The sequence below is a fragment of the Meriones unguiculatus genome, chromosome 7 (assembly GCF_030254825.1).
Source record: "Meriones unguiculatus strain TT.TT164.6M chromosome 7, Bangor_MerUng_6.1, whole genome shotgun sequence".
Taxonomy (NCBI): Eukaryota; Metazoa; Chordata; class Mammalia; order Rodentia; family Muridae; genus Meriones; species Meriones unguiculatus.
Window position 1 is genome coordinate 29,138,606 of NC_083355.1, and position 18,199 is coordinate 29,156,804.

The window sequence follows — 18,199 nt, forward strand, 5'->3', positions numbered from 1 at the left end:
CCTACTCACCTATCATGGAGTAAAATGCTGCGGTTCCTATATGTACTTGAAGTTTGTCATCAAAGCATGTGAATACTTCACTGAGATGTGCGGCCTATCTAGCAAATAAAATTGAGGAATATGCTCTGCGAGAACAATTTGGCTTCTGCTGGTGTGTCAGGTGACGCAAACAGCTTAACGCAGATAATCCATTCTCCACTCCTCTTAGAGGAGTGATGCCAGCCACTGTCAGAACTGTCAAGTAACACAACTGGTCTATCCCACAAAAACTGCACTGGGGACACGTGGAGCTGAATCCAACATGATTATTGATCAGGGAAATATTCAGCTTAGCTATTTCGGGACACTGCACAGTATTGGAAGGCATAAAGTGTTTCATTTCACTTTGAAATAATACAAAGCAATCAATAATACATACAGATTTCTTATTTGTTGCTAAAAAACTTAAGTGTAATGGGGAAATATTAAAGCTGGGACTAGAAAGGCATTTAAATGTCATTTCGTTTATTCTCTCACTACAGAACAGGCTTAATTCAATTTACATAGATCATTATTGATTCTAGTTCTACAAAACCACAATGAAAAAAAAAAAGCAAATCTGGCATAATTTAAACCCCACAAAATTTTATTTGTTCTCCTCAGTATAATCCATAGAAATGAAACAAACAAACAAACAAAAAAACATTCTTACATCTATCTTAGAAACTAGAAATTAGAAACAAGTTATGATTAACATTATTGTGAAATTTAAATGTAAAAGTGTATCTTCCAAAGCTCAATTTAAGACTGTCTTATAAAAACAATATGATAGGTTACAATTTCATAGAATGTTCTGGGATTACTCCCAAAATGACTCCTAGAGATAGTCATGGTTTGTGCTCCTGCTTATTACTCTTCTGGAACTCTCCCTGTGCTTTATGAATTCTTTTATGAAACAGGTACCACTGCATTCATTAAACAAATTCTCTGCTTCATTGGAATTAGAAAACCTCTTTAAAGGGCCGTTTAAGAAGTACAGCTCCTTCTGCCCTTAGAGATCTTGCCGACATGGCTGCTGAGTCATGTGTGGAGAGAGGCTATGTCTACTCCCAGTGTTCTGACCTACGAACATTTGAATGATTAGTAGCTTAACATTCTCTGAAAGTAGCTAGCTAGAGAACCCCACCAATCCAGTGCCAGGAAGGCCCAGATGAGCTTCCAGGACAGGCAGCAAGCAGGAGATTAGCAGAACCCCTCCTGGGACAGCGGACCCTAGGCTGAACTGAGCCCAAGACACAGGGCCACTTGGACAAGCAGGGCGAGGAGCTAGGTAGAAATGACCACCATACTATTATTAAGGGGCATGGACAAGGGTGCTATATGGAGACAAATTCACAAGCCCGACACTGTACACAGACACTCCGGCGGCATTAAAGGAGCAAGTAGGTGGTAGAGAAATGAGAGATGAAATGAAACAGAAGGATGTGGGAACAACAAAGAGAGGCAGAACTGGAGACTAGAGGGTAGTGAGGAACAGCCTGATGTGAGTAGATGCTGTTTCCCCCAGGGACCATGGTGGGGTCCTAGCCTATGCTTCCAACAGGGGCGGGATACAGCTGGGTTTGTTGACCGTTGCAGCAGAGACCTAGTACCACCGAAGGCCAGGTGAGTCCTCAGTCTGGGCTGTTGTCTATGGGCATGTTCATGTCTAAGGGCTATGCAGAACTGGCCCCACCTTTCATCTGGGCGTCCTGGGAGAGCTGAGCCTACAGGCATGACAAGCAGGAGAGCTGACCCTGACCTTAGCCAGAAGGCACTGTGCATTGTGGGAGTTGCGGGTGAACCATCCCCTAGGAGGAGAGCTGGCTCTACCACTCAGTCTCTGTGGTGGCATAGATGAAGGCGAGGTGCCCCCCCCCCTTAGTCCTCCCCTTCTAGTATTCACCACCTGAGGCAGGTGAGAAACCTTTCCCAGTGTTCATGAAAGCAGGAGAGCTATCCGTGCCTTTCACCAGCTGCAGCACTGGGGATAGTCGGTCGTGGCCTCCCTTGGGCAGCACAGGAGAGCTGACCCTGGTGGTGGAGGTGCGGGTGAGCTGGCCCTGAGGATGTGAGCATGAGAAAGCTCGTCTTATCTGCCATGTGGTGACAGGGGCAAGGGAGAGATGCCCTCTATTTTTTTCCTTCTGACACCAAATGCATGTAGGAGAGCTGACCCTGAAGTCATCAGACTGAGAGTCAGCCCTGACTCATCTACTGCATCATTAGTGGGAGCAGGCCCTGAACCTCACTTGAGCATCACAGTAGAGCTGGCACAGGGTGTGGGGGTTGTGGGTGAGCTGGTCCCAAGGGTGTGAATGTGGGAAAGCCAGCCCTGCCTCTTGCCAGAGTGGGAAAATATTCATTTTAATATATTTTAATGTAAACTATTAAATATGACTTTATAGTTATGTTAAAAGGAGCTTTTTAAAGATTTTTTTAAATTTTAAATTATGTGCATTTGTTGGTGATCTGGTATGTGCTTTGCAAGTGCAGTACCTACAGAGTCCAGTAGAGAGCCTTGGATCTTCTGAAGCTGTTTGTTAGTGCATTTAGCCCCTGGGTCGTCTCTCGGGACTCAATATAGCCTTCTCCTAACTATTAAGTACCTTTCAGGGTAACTAGGAAAAACTAAACAGCTTTTTGGATTGTCAAATAGAATAGTGACCACGGACATGCTCCTTTACATTTGAGAAATGTATGGCTGGATTCTCCCAGATAAATAGATGATAATATATTCTAAATTATCTGACAACAGCATAGCCTCCGGAATTTAAATCAATGTTGTTTTTTTTTTAATGTAGCTGTGTATAACACATTACTTTGCTCTAAGATTCGTTTTATCTTCAAAAACATGTGGAGACCTTTTGAAAAATGCCCAATATTTAGTTTTAGAAATTCTTTTTAATCTTCTATATTCTGCTATTCAACACATAAACACAGGATAGCACAAGAAAATTAAAAAGTTGAAAGGATCATGTTATTTAATAATATCAATGGTCTCCAGGAGGTAGAACCAGGTGTTAAGCTTGATATAAAGTTAAAGCAAAGGGATAAATGGACAGAAATTATTATCTGCAGTGCACACTGTCTGGGAACAGCTATTCCACTTTCTTTTTCTGGTACTTATTATGTTGTTTCTAATTAGAGAAAAATTTATTATAATTCTCTTGTTTACTGATTCCAAAAGTACATTGTTTTTCTCATGGGGACATTTTATTGGAAATGTATTCATTCACAAATTATTTTCTTTTCTTATATGATTAATTTATCTTTTATTCAGTTTACATTCTGGATGTAGCCCCATCCTTTCTCTTCTCCCAGTCCCATCCTCCCTCCCTTCCCCTTCCCCCCTTGCCTCTTCCTCAGAAGAGGGGAGCTCCCTATGCCATCTACTCCAGATCAACATGTTGTATCAGGACTAAACATGTCTTCTTCCTCTGTGGCTTGGCAAGGAAATCTCACCAGGGGAAAGTGATAAAAAAGCTGGGAAGTGAGTCTGTGTCCATTGCAGTCCCCACATCTTTAACTAGAGGACCCACATGAAGCCTCAGCTATACATCTGCAGATCTTTGTAGGGGGCCTAGGTCCAGTTCTGCATGGTCCTTAGTTGATGCTGCAGTCTCAGCAAGTCCCTCTGGGACCTGGTTTGTTGGCCCTGTTGTTCTTTTTGTGGAACTCCTGTCACCTACATATCCTCATATCCTTTTCTCTTTCCTCCCACTTTTCCACAAGACTCTCTTTGCATCACCCAATGTTTGAATGTGAGTCTCAGCATCAGTTTTGAGGCTCTGTTGTGTAGAGTCTCTTAGAGGACAACTCTGTCAGGCTCCTGTTTGAAAGCTTGGCAGAATGTCATTCATAGTGTCAGGGCTTGGCACTCTTCTATAAGGTAGTTCTTTGGCTGGGCCAGGCATTGGTTAGACATTCCCTCAATCTCTTTTCTGTCTGCTCTATCTTTATCTGTATACATCTCGTAGGCAGGGTAAATTTACAATACTAACAAAAACTGCATGATTCTTGCACAGAAATAGACTGGTGGATCAATGGAATCAAATAGAAGACCCAGAAATAAACCCACATATCTACAGACACTTGATTTTTGACAAAGGAGCCACAACCATACCATAGAATGGTAAAAAGATAGCATCTTCAAAAAATGGTGCTGGTCTAACTGGATGTCTACATGTAGAAGAATGCAAATAGATCTATATTTATCTTTCTGCACAAAACTCAAATCCAAGTGGATTAAAGACCTCACTATAACACCAGATACACTAAATCTGTTAGAAGAGAAAGTGGGGAAGAGCATGGAACTCATTCTGTTCCTTAATAGAACAGCAGCAGCTCAGGTTACAAGATCAGCAATTAATAAATGGGACCCCTTGAACTGAAAAGCTTCTGTAAGGCAAAGGACAATGTCAATAGAATGAAACAACAATTTATAGGTTGGGAAAAGATCTTAACCAATCCTACATCCAAGAATGGGCTAATATCCAAAATATATAAGGTCAAGAAGCTAAGGTCAGATGAAAGGGGAGGAGGACTCCCCTATCAGTTGCCTGGGGAAGGCGGCAAGGGAAAAGAAGAGAAAGGGAGGGCAGGATTGGGAGGGGTTGAGGGAGGGGGCTACAGCTGGGATACAAAGTAAATAAATTTTAATAAAATAAATTAAATAAATAGGAAAAATAATACAAGGAAATTAAACACCAATAAATAAAATAACTCAGTTAAAAAATGGGGCACAGAGTCAAATAGAGAATTTTCAACTGAGGAATCTTGAGTGGCAAAGAAGTACCTAAAGAACAACCCACTTCCAAAACCTTTGATCCAAAAATTACCCAGCTTACAAGAAGTGCAGGGATAAGGAGGGAACAAAGATTGAGGGAATGTCCAGCCAAGAACTGCCCCAGCTTGAGACCCACTACACAACAGAGAGCCAACCCCAGACACTGTTAATGATGCTCTGTTCTGCTTGCAGAAGGAGCTTAACTTGGCTGTCATCTGAGAGGCTTCAGCCAGGAGCTAATCCAGACATGTTGGTATAATGTTCTTTTAAAATGTATATGCCTTACCCTTGTTAATTCAAATGCTGATTTCCCCACCCCAACTCTCTGATTTCAATCTGGATATTGCATTGTGATACTCACTATAAGCATCCTGTCTCAACTCTTGTGTAAACAGGACACAAATAAAGCAACTAGATACAATGGGAGGAGCCAGAGGACAGGAAAGAGGGGAGAAGCTAGAGAACAGGAAAGGGCGAGAAGGAGGGGGAGCTCGAGGAGAGCAGAGCAGGAGGGAGAACTTAGAGGACTTGGAGCATGAACCAGACCTAAGATTTCACAAAAAGAAGTATAATGTGGGAAATCTAAATGTTAGGAAACTAAGGGCTTGGAGGTTTAGGAGGGAGTAAATATTGCCCAGAATTGTGTTCTAGGTTAACTAAAAACCCAGTCTCTGTATGGTGATTTGGTTATACAGCTGCTGAGGTTTAACAGCAGCGTTACAAGAAGATAAAACAATAGTAAATATTAATAACCGACGACAACACAGACAGATGCTGGGACTTCAGCCAAGCATGGGGCAGAGCTTGGGGAAAAGAGGAAGGATCTGGAGGGGACAGGAACCTCACAGGAAGACCAAGAGAGTCAACTAACCCTGTCCTATGGGAACTTACAGAGACTGAGACATCAATAAAGGAGCATGCATGGTCTGGACCTAGGTCCCCTGCATATATGTGCCCAACGAGAGGCTTGGTTTTCATGTGGGGCACATGGCAAATGGAAAGGAATGGGCTTTTTCTAGCAAGGACTCTATTCCCTGCTTTTGAATCATTTCCTCTGGAAGTGCTGCCTTGTCTGGCCTTGGGGGATGATGATATGTTAAGTCCTGATGAGACTTGGGAGGGTTGAGACGGGGAGAAGGGTCCCTTTTCTGGGGTAAATGGAGAAGGGGAAGAAATAGGGACTAGGGAAAGAAAAAGGAGGGACAACCTTGGGATGTAAAGTAAATAAACTGAAATAATAATAATAAAATAAAATAAATAAATTTTGAAAAAAAAAAGAAATGTTCAACTTGCTTAGTTATAGGGAAGTGCAAATCAAAATGACTCTGATATTCTATCTCACTCTGGTCAGAATCACTAAAATCAACATCTCAAGTGACAGCACATGCTGGGGAGGGTGTATAGAAAGGGAAATACTCCTCCATTGTTGGGAATGTAAACTCGTACAACCCTTTGGAAATCAATCTGGCACTTCCTCAGAAAATCAGAAATAGCTCTACCTCAAGACCAAGCTATAAAACTGCTGGGTATATACCCAAAAGATGCTTTACATATACATCAAGGACACTCAATTATGTTCATAGCAGATCTATTAGTAATAGCCAGAATCTGGGGAAAAAATCCAGATGGCCCTCAACTGTGGCACATTTACACAATGGAATACTACCCAGCTATTAAAAACATGGAAATAGTGAAATTTACAGGCAAATGTATGGATCTAGAAAAGATCATCCTGAGTGAGGTAACCCAGACTGAGAAAGACACATAATGGTATGAACAGAATTATAAGGGGATTTTAGCCATGTAATACAGGATAACCATGCTATAGAGGCATAGACCCAAAGAAGATAAGCAACAAGGAGGATCCAAGGGAGGATGCATAAATCTTCCTTGGAAGGGGAGATAGAATAATTCTGACAGAGGTACTGGCTGAAAAGGGGAACAAGGTAGGAGATGGGGCACAGAGAGTTAAGAGGATGGAGATCAGACTTGGGAAGAGTGAGAGCAAGAGGACAGAAGGCCTGTAGAGAAAAGAGAATCAAAGGATGGGGGTATCTCTGTGACAAGCTGGAGACCTAAGTCAAGGTAGACCCCTGGAAGTATATGAGGGGGATTCAAGCAGAGAGCATAAAGACGGAAGAGGACTCCTTCTAACTGGACTAGCCACTTAGTAGAGGGAGGAGAACTCCAACTGACCCACAAAAACTTCAATCAGAAATTATTTTCATAATGTAACAATAGCATTGCATGTAGTGAAGTGCTTAGCGCTTTAGTATCTACTGTAATTCACTAGGTATGTACTGAGGAAGATACAAAAACAGCAATGAGACCTGGTCTGTGACTACACATGAACAATCCCGCCACTTTCAAGTGGCTACAAATAACTCTGCAATTATGATTCCCAGATCACATCAGTAAACATATCTCTTGTTTCATGGTAGGATGTGAAAATCCGAGTACCTTGGGAGTGTTGATATAGAGGTGATATTGTAAACAACTGCATACCGACCAATGACATGACTTTTAAAGGGCTCTTATGTCACTTACAATCTTAAAGAACAATTTTCTTTGGCCATTAATTAGTTTTTGAAAATATAATTACAATCATTTCATATCAGTATGTTGTAGGAGGTAATCATATAGTTTCCAGGTAAAATTTCTGTTGTTTTTATACATATATTCTATTTTATCATGTGGCTGTTTTTAGTGGTGGTGATGGCGGTGCTGTGTATGTGTGTGTGTGTGTGTGTGTGTGTGTTTGGTGTATTAAATGACATTTGTGTGGAAGTCAGATGACAGCTTTTGGGGATCAGTCCTTACCTTCCACTGTAGGTTTGGGGGATTTCAGGGTTATCAGTTTTGGATATCAAATGTTTTTAACCACTAGGCCATTTTGTTGGTTCAGTTTGGCTCTTTATATAGTGCCTTCTCTAACTCATGGTCACCAGTGAATGCATGTTAAATTACATGTTAATAACTATCATAATATAAGAAGATTCTCTGAGATGACCCTGATACACGTTTTACTATGCAACACTTTCATATACTTAAATTGGGGAAAATACTTTTTTTTTTTCCTTTAGGAAAGCTGAAAGTATTTAGGTAAATTTGAGAGATTTTATGTAGAAAATGATATTGTCAGTCTTTAGAAATGTTACTCAGTTTCTTCTGACATTAGTCATTGGAATTTTCATGCCTAGTCCATTATTTTCTTTTCATTCATAAAATTAGCCAATATTAAGCATTCCTAGGTGCTGAGACCAGCACACTAACGGAGACAGCCGGGTCACTATATCCATGACATTTCTGTCTCATAGAAAACAACATTTCAGACAACTACATCTCTTCAGCTTTTGTATTTAAAAAAAGAAAAAAATTAACACTTAAATTTTACTTAAAATTGAAGGATGTTACAGTAATGTAAAAACTTATACAGAGTTTGAGGTTGGGGTGATGGCTTGTGGGTAAAAGAACTTGCTATGTAAGAGTAAAGACCTGGGTTCAAGTCCCCAACACTGATATAAGAAGCCAGGCATGTTTGCAGATGGATATAACCTCAGGGTTGGGTGGGAGAGATAGGTAGACACAGGGATATTGCTTGCAACTCAGCCTAACCAAATGGCAAACTTCAGTTGACTACAAGGCCCTGTCTTTTTTTTTTTTTTATCAGTTACATTTTATTAACTCTGTATCCCAGCCTTGTCCGATCCCTCATTCCCTCCCAGTCCCTCCCTCCCTCCCTCATCTCCACCGTGCCCCTTTCCAAGTCCACTGATAGGGGGGACCTCCTCCCCATTCAGCTGATCCTGTTTTATCAGGTATCTTCAGGACTGGCTGCAAAGCCCTCCTCTGTGGCCTAACAGGACTGCTCCTCCCTTCGGGGGTGGGGAGACCAAAGAGCCAGTCATTGAGTTCCTGTTAGAAATAGTCCCTGTTCCCCTCACTTTGGGAAACCAATTGGTTACTGAGCTACATCTACAGGCTACATCTGAGTGGAGGTTCTAGGTTATATCCATACATGGTCCTTGGTTGAATGTCAGTCTCAGAAAAGACCCTGTGCCCAGATATATTTGGTCCTTGTGGAGCTCCTATCCTTTCCCCATCAGACTAACTCCCCTTCTTTCTTATGATTCCCTGTACTCTGCCAAAGGTTTGGTCATGAGTCTTTGCTTTGAAAACACTGCTAGTTAGAGTCTTTCAGATGCGCTCAGTAGACTCCTGTCATACGTTCAATGCACTGAATCTGTAGATTGCTTTTGGCAATATGAAGGCCCTGCCTTAAGGGAGTAAAGTAACAGCACGTGATAGGGAAAAGACATTTAACATCCTCCTTTTATTTTGAGCTAACTGTAGGATATTATCAAGCATCATCTCCCCTCGTTATCACTTTAAGTCTTTTGCTGGCTCCCAGGTGTAACCCAGATTTTAGGTCATGGGTTACAGATAGGAACGAAGAACAGCTAAGGTGAGAAGAGTCTGAGTTTTGGTCAACCTTAATGTGATTATTCAGAACACAAATTTTCTCATAGACTATCTTCAAAACTGGCTCCTTCCATGAGGTTCCTTCTGTGGTTGCCTCAAAGAGCCTTTCTTTTCTCTGGTTATGTCTCATTGCAGGCATGACAGGAGTGATCTGTATGCCCAGAGTGGGTACAGTTGTCCGATTCCAGTGACAAGTTGCAAAGAAATCATTTTGCTATATTTTTATATGTTTAAAGATAATATACAATAGTTTCCATATATATTACATTTGACCAGTTTATAATTATGTTTTGTTTTGCTGGAAGATCAATTCAGGTCAAAACCTTTTATGACACAGCCCAATGTAGTCCAAACTGGCTGTAAATTGCTTTTAAGCTGAGGGTGACCTTCAGATTCTGATCTTCATGCAACCTTGAATGATGATATTGCAGGTATAAGCCACTGTGGCATTTATTAGGTGCTGAGATTTGAACTCTCGACTTCATATATGCTAGGTAAACGCTCTTCTATCAAATCCTTGCTCATTTCGTAGTGATGATGGGGGCTGAATGCTTTGACACTTGCCATGGTAGGGAATCACTTTACAACTGAGTTATACATACACAGTTTACCGCTCTAACATTTATTGAGACTATGTCTGGGAACTTTAGCAGAGTTAACTGTAAATCAAACTGAAAGATTATTACCTCCTGAAGGAGATTTCACTATCTTTTTACCTGTGTTTTCCCTCTTTGTAGCAACAGAAAGACCTGGTTTTCCTTCAGAGTGCAATGTTATTTCAGAAGATATTCCTAAAGAAAATTGGTCAATTATTCAGACAATCCACTCGGGATTTTCAATCTTGTTATAAAATGAAGATATGTAGGTAATGGCACCACACTTGAAACTCTGTTTGGAATTATACATTATAAAAAAAAAGTGTACAAGATGAAAAGTCACACGACTTCAAAAGTTATAAAATTCTCTTTTGATAAATTGTTGAATTTGTAGTTGTCTGACCGAACTATATATGAAACTCAACTACAATTTTTCAAATAATTGCTGATGCTTTTTCACATTCCACTAAGGGTACATACAGAGAGAAGAAACTGCATAAGCAAAGTAAGAGCAAAAGGCTTGCACATCTTTCCACATGAAGAGAACATACCTGCAGACATTAGGGAAGCTCAAGAAGACAAAGGAAAGGGATACGGGAGAAGCATAAAACATATTGCTTTAAGTCTCTTTTGGCTAATTAACTTTATGGAAAGAGGCTATTTTGTTTTTCCTGCAGTTTCCCACATTTCTCTAAACCTCAGTGATGAAGAGGTACAAGTTTGGGAAATAATTTTCAGCTTAATTGTAGCAATCAGTGTGCATTCATCCCAATAATGGCATTTTCCTCTGCGTTATACATGGATATTGTTCTTCGCTTTTGTTACCATTTTGCTTTACATGAAAATGTGTCTTATAATGTTCCATTCTTGCTTTGATTTCTACTGTTCTTATCTTAGCGGTTATTCTGGGAACTGCAATTGACACATTAATTCCTAATAATCTATTTCTGATCAACGCAATTTGATTTCAGTAGCAGGCAGAATGTTTTTCTAATATACATTTTTTCCTGATTAATTGTGTAAGTTAATTATGATCACTGTGGTATTTCAATGTTTGTAACGATCTGCATGTATTCTTCTACCCAAGCCCCTTTCACTATCCCATTGTATACTTCTGCAGAGCTGTGTATTTTCTACATATGTAAACAATGTTCTGTAGTTTCTATTTTACTGCAATTGACAGACCTTCATTTTATAATGATTGAGTCATATTTCTTTATATGTATAAGCCACTTCTTCTTTATCCATTATTACACTGAAGATATCTGTGTTGGTTCTTCATACTGACTAGTGGGAATACTAAGAAGAGCACTGCCAAAAACATGGGTGCAAATTATATATATATAATATAGAAATAGTTTATATTATAACATATTATATAAATTATATTGTATATACATATTTTATATATGTTGGAGTTTTTGAGACAGAGTTTCTCCGTGTAACCTTGGGTTTCCTGGAACTCTCTCTGTAGACCAGGCTGGCTTCAAATCACCGAGATTCCTCCTCTGCCTTCTGAGTGCTGAGACTAAAGGTATGCACCACTACCTCTTAATATTAAAAAACAAACAGCAACAACAACAACAACAACCAGGGTCTAACTATGTAGCCCTAGGTGAGCTGGAATTCACGAGGTAAACCAGGTTGGCCTTGAACTCACAGAGATCCTCCGGGGAGGCCTTTGCCCCCCAGATGCTGGGCTTAAACGCTGAGCCGTCACCACCCAGCCAGCAAGTGTACGTTCAGTGGAAAAACCTCATCTTCTTTGACCTCCTTTATGAGCGGGCATAGATGTTTGCGCATATGCCCTTGGGCTCGTGCGAACACGTGCATGTGGAAAAACCAGATACCAATCTTGGATGTTGTTCTTCGGGAAAAATTTACTCATTTCTTTCATTTATTTTTTAAGTTTTTATTTTTTCATTATTATTATTATTATTATTTATTACAGTTTATTCACTTTGTATCCTGGCTCTAACCAGCTCGTTCATCTCCTCCCCACCCTCTTTCTCTCCCTTTCCTTTCCCCCGTCTCCCTTCCCTAGTCCACTGATGAAGAGGTCCTCCTCCCCTACTATCTGACTCTAACCTATCAGGTCTCATCAGGACTGTCTGGATCCTCTTTCTTTATGGCCTAGTAAGACGCTCTTGCCAGCGGGAAGTGATCAAAAGAGGCAGCTGCTGAATCCATGTCAGAGGCAGCCCCTGCTCCCCTTTCTATGGAACCCCCATGAAGACTGAGCTGCCCATGGGCTAAATCTGAGCAGGGAGACCAGTTCCTTTCCATGCATGGCCCTTGGTAGATTCATCAGTCTCTGCAGATCCCCCTGGGCTCAGAATTTTTAGCTCCGTCTCTTTATGGAGCTCCTGTACCCTCCAGGTCTTTCTGTCTCCAGCTTATTCCATAAGATTCCCTGCACTTTGCCCAAAAATTGATTATGAGTCTCAGCATCTGTTTCGATACTCTGCTAAGTAGAGTCGGAAGGCTCCTGTCCTGTTCTTTAGATTTTTTTTTTTTTTGCTATTGTTGATTTTTGAGTCTCACACGGACACGAGACTCTTCAATTAGGCCCTGCTTGGCCTTCTCTCTAGCCTCTGGGTTTCTTTATAATTATAAGCTCACTCCCATAGTTCTATGATTTTTTATAAAAATCTCAGATACAATAGTTATCTTCATAAACAGAGATGAATTTTATAAATCTATATATTATACTTAATGAATTTATGTTTATAAAAATCTCATAAAATATTGCTTCATATTACTGTGTCTGCACTAGTGTTTATATCAACTGTGTAGTCATTTTTACATGTTTTATTTCTATTTGAAATATTCCCTTTAATATTTTATAAGAAGATTGTGTCAGATGCTAGTGATACTGGTTCTTATAAATCTGGAAATCTTTCAACATCCCTTTTTAGTGTTGAAAGTTGGTTTTGCATGTTATGTAATTCTCCTTTGATGACCTTTTTCTCTCATCACGTTGCACAATCCGTCTGATTGCTTTCTACAGCCCATGGTTTCTGGTCAGGTGTTATCTGTTATTCAGTTGTGGAGGGGCCCTTTGCACACTTCTTATTTTCATTCTCTTTCCCCTGAGCAGCGTATCAACATCGTGATATATATTCCATTGCATTCATCCCACCATACTCTTCTGAGTGTCTCTGATGTGGATGCACATTTTAATGGCTTTTGTCACTTCCCCTTTTATGCATTCTGCTCCTCTTTCATTTTACTTCCTTTCTGGATCTTTTGGTGTCATGTGTGTGATGCCCTTTATGGTGTCTCAGAAAACTCCAACATTGCATTCCCTCTTCTTAATCATTTTTGATGACACCATGCTAAAACTGAATAATTGCAATCACCCTCTCCTCTAGTTCATGAATTCCTCTTCTGGTTCATACTGGTTGTTAAGGCCCTTATTATTTTTATATTTATTTTTTTTTGATAATTTCATTCGTGACTACTTACTTTATTTATGTCATGTCCGTACTACCTGTCTTCCCCCACAACACACTCTAGAAATAAAGCTGAGTCGTTCATTTAGTCTTGCTTCTATATGTGTATGCTTAGCCCTGACCACTTGAGATTGTTTAAACTCTCCACGGGGCCTTGTTCTGCAGAAGGCTGATTCTCCAGGAAGCCATTAATTGTATGTCTTCATTGTGGGTCTGGTGGTATTCTGAACATCTATGTTGAGATGTCAACTGAGGTTGTAATAAAACAAAAGTGTTTAGGTGACCATATTGTTTAGACTTTGTAGGTGTGGATGCCTGCCGTATGCAGAAGCAGATGCTCAGGCCTTCTGTCCGCCACCTCTTCCACGATAATTCCTGATTTTTATGTTCGAGACACTCACTGCCGATGTAGCAGTTGCTACATAATCATCTAGGACTCAGGTAGTGAGTTTCTCTCTGCCCCTGACTAGTTGAGAATTTCTGTATTGTCCTGAAAAAGCTGCGAAGAAGCTTCTTTGCTGGGAGGTTAGGGTGACACTCACCTGTGGATTTAAGGACAGACACTTAGGATGGAGTTGGGAATTATACTGGCTTCGGGAACTGAGAGCAGTTAAGTTCTCCACTAGTGTCCATGATCTCACCAATCTTGGGTAACTGACTAGGATTACAATACCGAGCACAACCTTTAACACACTTTTCAATCCAACATGTGTGCTTTTGTTTTATATTTTCTGAGTGACGTGTGACCTCCAGTGAGACATTTGAATTGTATTGTTTCTCCTGACTTTCATTGCACTTTGTGCTTTTAAAATAATTCAACTTAAAATATTGCCTGTTAATTTCAATGTCTGGCTTCCTTGAGGAAAGTTTTGCTAATTTAATTTTTTATACCCTTTGCACATGGGTGATATCTTGCTTCCTTACAAGGGTCATAGTTATCTTTGTAAATCTCAATATTCTCAACGCTACGGTGTAGCAACATGGGAATAAAATTTCTGCCCTTTCGGGTGTTTGCTTTTGCCAGCTTTTGCAATTGTTCACTCATTTCCTAATGTGGCAGTCTATATTTGTTATGGTTACTGCAGTCACTGCTTGTGATTTTCTTCCATATTGCACCAATAAAGTATCCAGCCTCTACCTCTCTATGTCTGTCTCTGTCTTTCTGGTTCTCTCTTATTGTCTTACAAAGTCTCTTCATTTTCCACTTGTATAGAAGATCTGAAGAAATCATCTAGAGGCAAAACTTTTAAAAAAATGCCTTTCAGGGGAATGCTTACTTCAGGACCACCTAACAATGTGCACCTTTGAAAGTGCCATTTGCCATCTCTTTTTTACTTCTTTTCTTTTCTAACTTATGGCTTATCTCTTATCTGTAACTAGTATCAATGTCTCATGTACCTAACATGGTTAAAAAATATACCTCTGTACATTTTGCGCAGATGCACAGCTTTTTTTTTCTTTATGGAGTCTAGCTAAAGACAGACAGGTCCTTGGTAGAGGAGCAGACAGCCAAAAGTAATCATGGCAATTGTTTGAGGAAAGAGAATTTATTTACTTCTACTTACTTCACTGGACTTTGGTTTTATGATCTTCTCTAAAACTGCTACTGTAGTTCTATCATTTTTCATAGTTACTCTCAAGAGGAGAAGGTGACGGTGAGAGCAGAGCGTAAGATTCTACAAACACTGCTACTGTGTGACATTCAGCCCCTCACCCAAAAGAAGCACTTCTTCCATAGCTCAAGCATTTGCTTAGTTTAAAGATTTCCTCTATTTTTTTTTTCAATAATTTCATTTTTCTGCTTGTCTGTGGAGGTCCCTGCACTCTATTTCAAGATTCCATTTTAGGCTCTTAGATCCTAAAAACAGTATGTCTGTGAAAGTCCTCATAGGGAGACATCAAATGTCTCACTTTGATCTTTTTATGACTGTAAAACAGTCACTATTTTTTTTTTCAATGCAGTTTATTCAGGAACATTGAACAATCCTCGGACCCCGGGGAAAGCCAGCCCACAGCTTAAATAGCCTCTGGGTAGCCAACCCAGGTGTGCCACGGGGGCAATGCAGATAGGTCCACATACATGGAAGCAAGCCAGATCCTCGGCCTTAGCCAGATGTGGAGTTGTTCGTGACAGAGAGCACTCACCATCGGGAAGGTGGAAGGCGGAAACCAGCTCCATCTTTAAGGCATAGCATTCCGCAGCTCTCTACAGTTCCCCCTTTTTGTTTTAGACGCATCAGGCAAGAGTAGAGGTCTGATCTCGGTCACTATTTTTACCCTGAAGTGTTACTGTTAGTGTTACTGACAGCTAAATTGTTGTCTCTTCTGGGTGATTTAATAATTTGTTATTTGATTTGATTTTTGATTTTTATCATTTCATTTCTATTGAAGCATTCTACCATCTTTTTTCTTTATCATAACATGCCCTTCAGTATATATTTTGAAGGATTATTTTTTCTCATTTCCAACTTTTCTATTGAGATTATATTAAAATGTTGGTTTATTTTCTTTATTTGGATTTTTATTTTAGAGCAGAGCTATTGGTGTGTGGGGGAGTAACGCTCTGTCCACCTCAAACATATTTAAATCTGTCTTTCTCTGTCTCTGTCTTAATCTTTTCCCCTATCTTTCTATTCTCTCATTTATAAAAACCTTCTTTTGTCTACATTTCACCTTAACAATTTCACCAAGAAAACTTTACTTGCAACAAATGGTTATCATTATAGAAGACCACAACCAATCTAAGACCACAACAAAATGTAAGAGCTGTGGAACCCAGTCCCAATGGGTCCATATACAAAACACTCCATTCCCTAAGGCTCAGAAAACACTAAATAAGAGGAAGAGGAAACACTGTAAGATCCAGAGAATACAAGAGTTTACTTTGAGATTGTTTCTCCCAAATGTCAGAATTTATATCATTTGTTTCAAAAACATCAACATAACTGTCCGTTGTGAGCTGAGTTGATGACACCAATGAACATAACAATGAACTGGAAGGGAAAAAGTCCATGAGGTCTCAACCCTATGCAGAAAACTATAGGCAACTAATCAAAGAACACACCCATTTCTTGTCCAATGGCAAAAGTTGGTTTTGAAAACATACATACTCTTGCATTATATGGATTGAACATGTTATATTTGGGAATACATATATATGTATACATATATATGTGTATATATATGTATATGTACATATACATATGGAATTTGAAGCAGAGTAGAGAGAGATATATGAGGATTTAGAAGGAGAAAAGATGGGGAGAATGCTGTAATTAAATTGTAATCACATAAACAAGAAAGAAAGGTTGTGCTCAAACAGGTTGAGGAGACATATAGATCAGCCCCATTTTTGGTGAAGCTTATCAGTCAGGATTTCACAGAACTTAGAAATGCCTTCAGTATAATTGGCAAAGGAAAACACGAATCATTTCAGTGACTTATCATGTCTTCTTTTTGTCACTGCACACAAAGGAACATCTTTAATTTTACTATATTACTTCTGTTTCAGTTTGCTTTCTTCTTGAGTCATCCAGCTCATTTTACGCAAATATTACATCGATTAAGTCTGTTTTCTCGTTCCTTGCTTCAGCCTTATGTTAACATTCATTTGAGTATAAGAAAAATTTCATGAAATAGAAATATCTACTCTCTTAATGCATTGTTTTGCTATTCTCCGAAATCAAAAACATTAGTCATAGCCTGAGTAATTCTGAATCTTATTCCACGTGTGGTTGGTTTGTCTTTCTATTTTTGTTTTTCACTCTTGTAATATTTATCTTATTCAAATGCATCTATTTGCTGTGAATATTGCTTTCCTTTGCTTCAATGATGAAGCTGTGAAAAAGAAATCCTGTTGTTGTTAATCATATTGTTTTTCTTTTCAAAAGGTAGCAGATTTATAACTAAGGTGGGCTTATAAAAAAGTATATTGAAAACCTCATCAAACACCATATATGAGAAAAATTAATAACTGCTTTACTGCCCATTTTTTGAAATCTCCCTTGCCTGAAAGAAGTTCAAAGTAAGACGTAGTCTGCTGTAGCTATTAAGTATAATATTTCACATCAAAACAGAAGGGCGACATCTCCATTTCATCACTGTTTTGTTTTAGGGTGAGGATTATAGGGCTTGAGTCCTTTAGCTCTGTGGCTGCTGTCTCTTGAAGCCTCTGCAGTCCTTGTTTCTTAAAATACAAGCTGGAGGTTTACTAGGTACTAGTCTATACCAGGTACCAGCTAGACATCCTCATGGCTTCTAACACACACTGTCACTTAACACAGGGTTTTACTTAGCTCCACCAATTGCCTCATGACCTTCCAACCAACAGTTCTTGCTGTAATTGAAATTTTGCAGGACTCTGAGGTGGAAGAAGCAAGCCAGGCTTGTACCTGTGTAGAATTCCAATTAACGGTATAGAGGAAGCAACAACAAAAATGCAGGAGCCACCAATCAGAAGAATGCACTTATTACTAGTTTTCTGAAGACAGTCAGCGTCACAGTATCCTTATGTTTTTTCCACTTGGCAACTGTCTATGAAGACCGGACCACCTCCTTTATTTATGTCCCCCACACAATGCTTGAGCCATCATGTGCCTATCTACCAACTTTCCTCATAGCTTCTGGGACAATCTGTAAATATAACACTTATTAAATCATGGTGCAACGTAATTAATTTTAAGAAGCTCAGATTTTAGCTTCTGGTCAATTGAAAGGGTCCAGAAACTATTCAGTCTTTTTTTTTCTTTGTTTCTATTTATTTTATTAACTAACATCTAGGTCTCACCACAGAAAAATTACAATAGTTTATCTATGAATGTTTACTAGTTGAGAATATTTCCACCATGTCTATCTAATGT

The 18,199-nt window shown here is 39.5% G+C and overlaps 1 pseudogene; it reads left to right on the top strand.

Moving 5' to 3' along the window:
• The first annotated feature begins 1,045 nt into the window (after positions 1–1,045).
• LOC132655678 (small nucleolar RNA SNORA17) lies at positions 1,046–1,135 on the top strand (annotated as a pseudogene).
• The last annotated feature ends 17,064 nt before the right edge of the window (positions 1,136–18,199 follow it).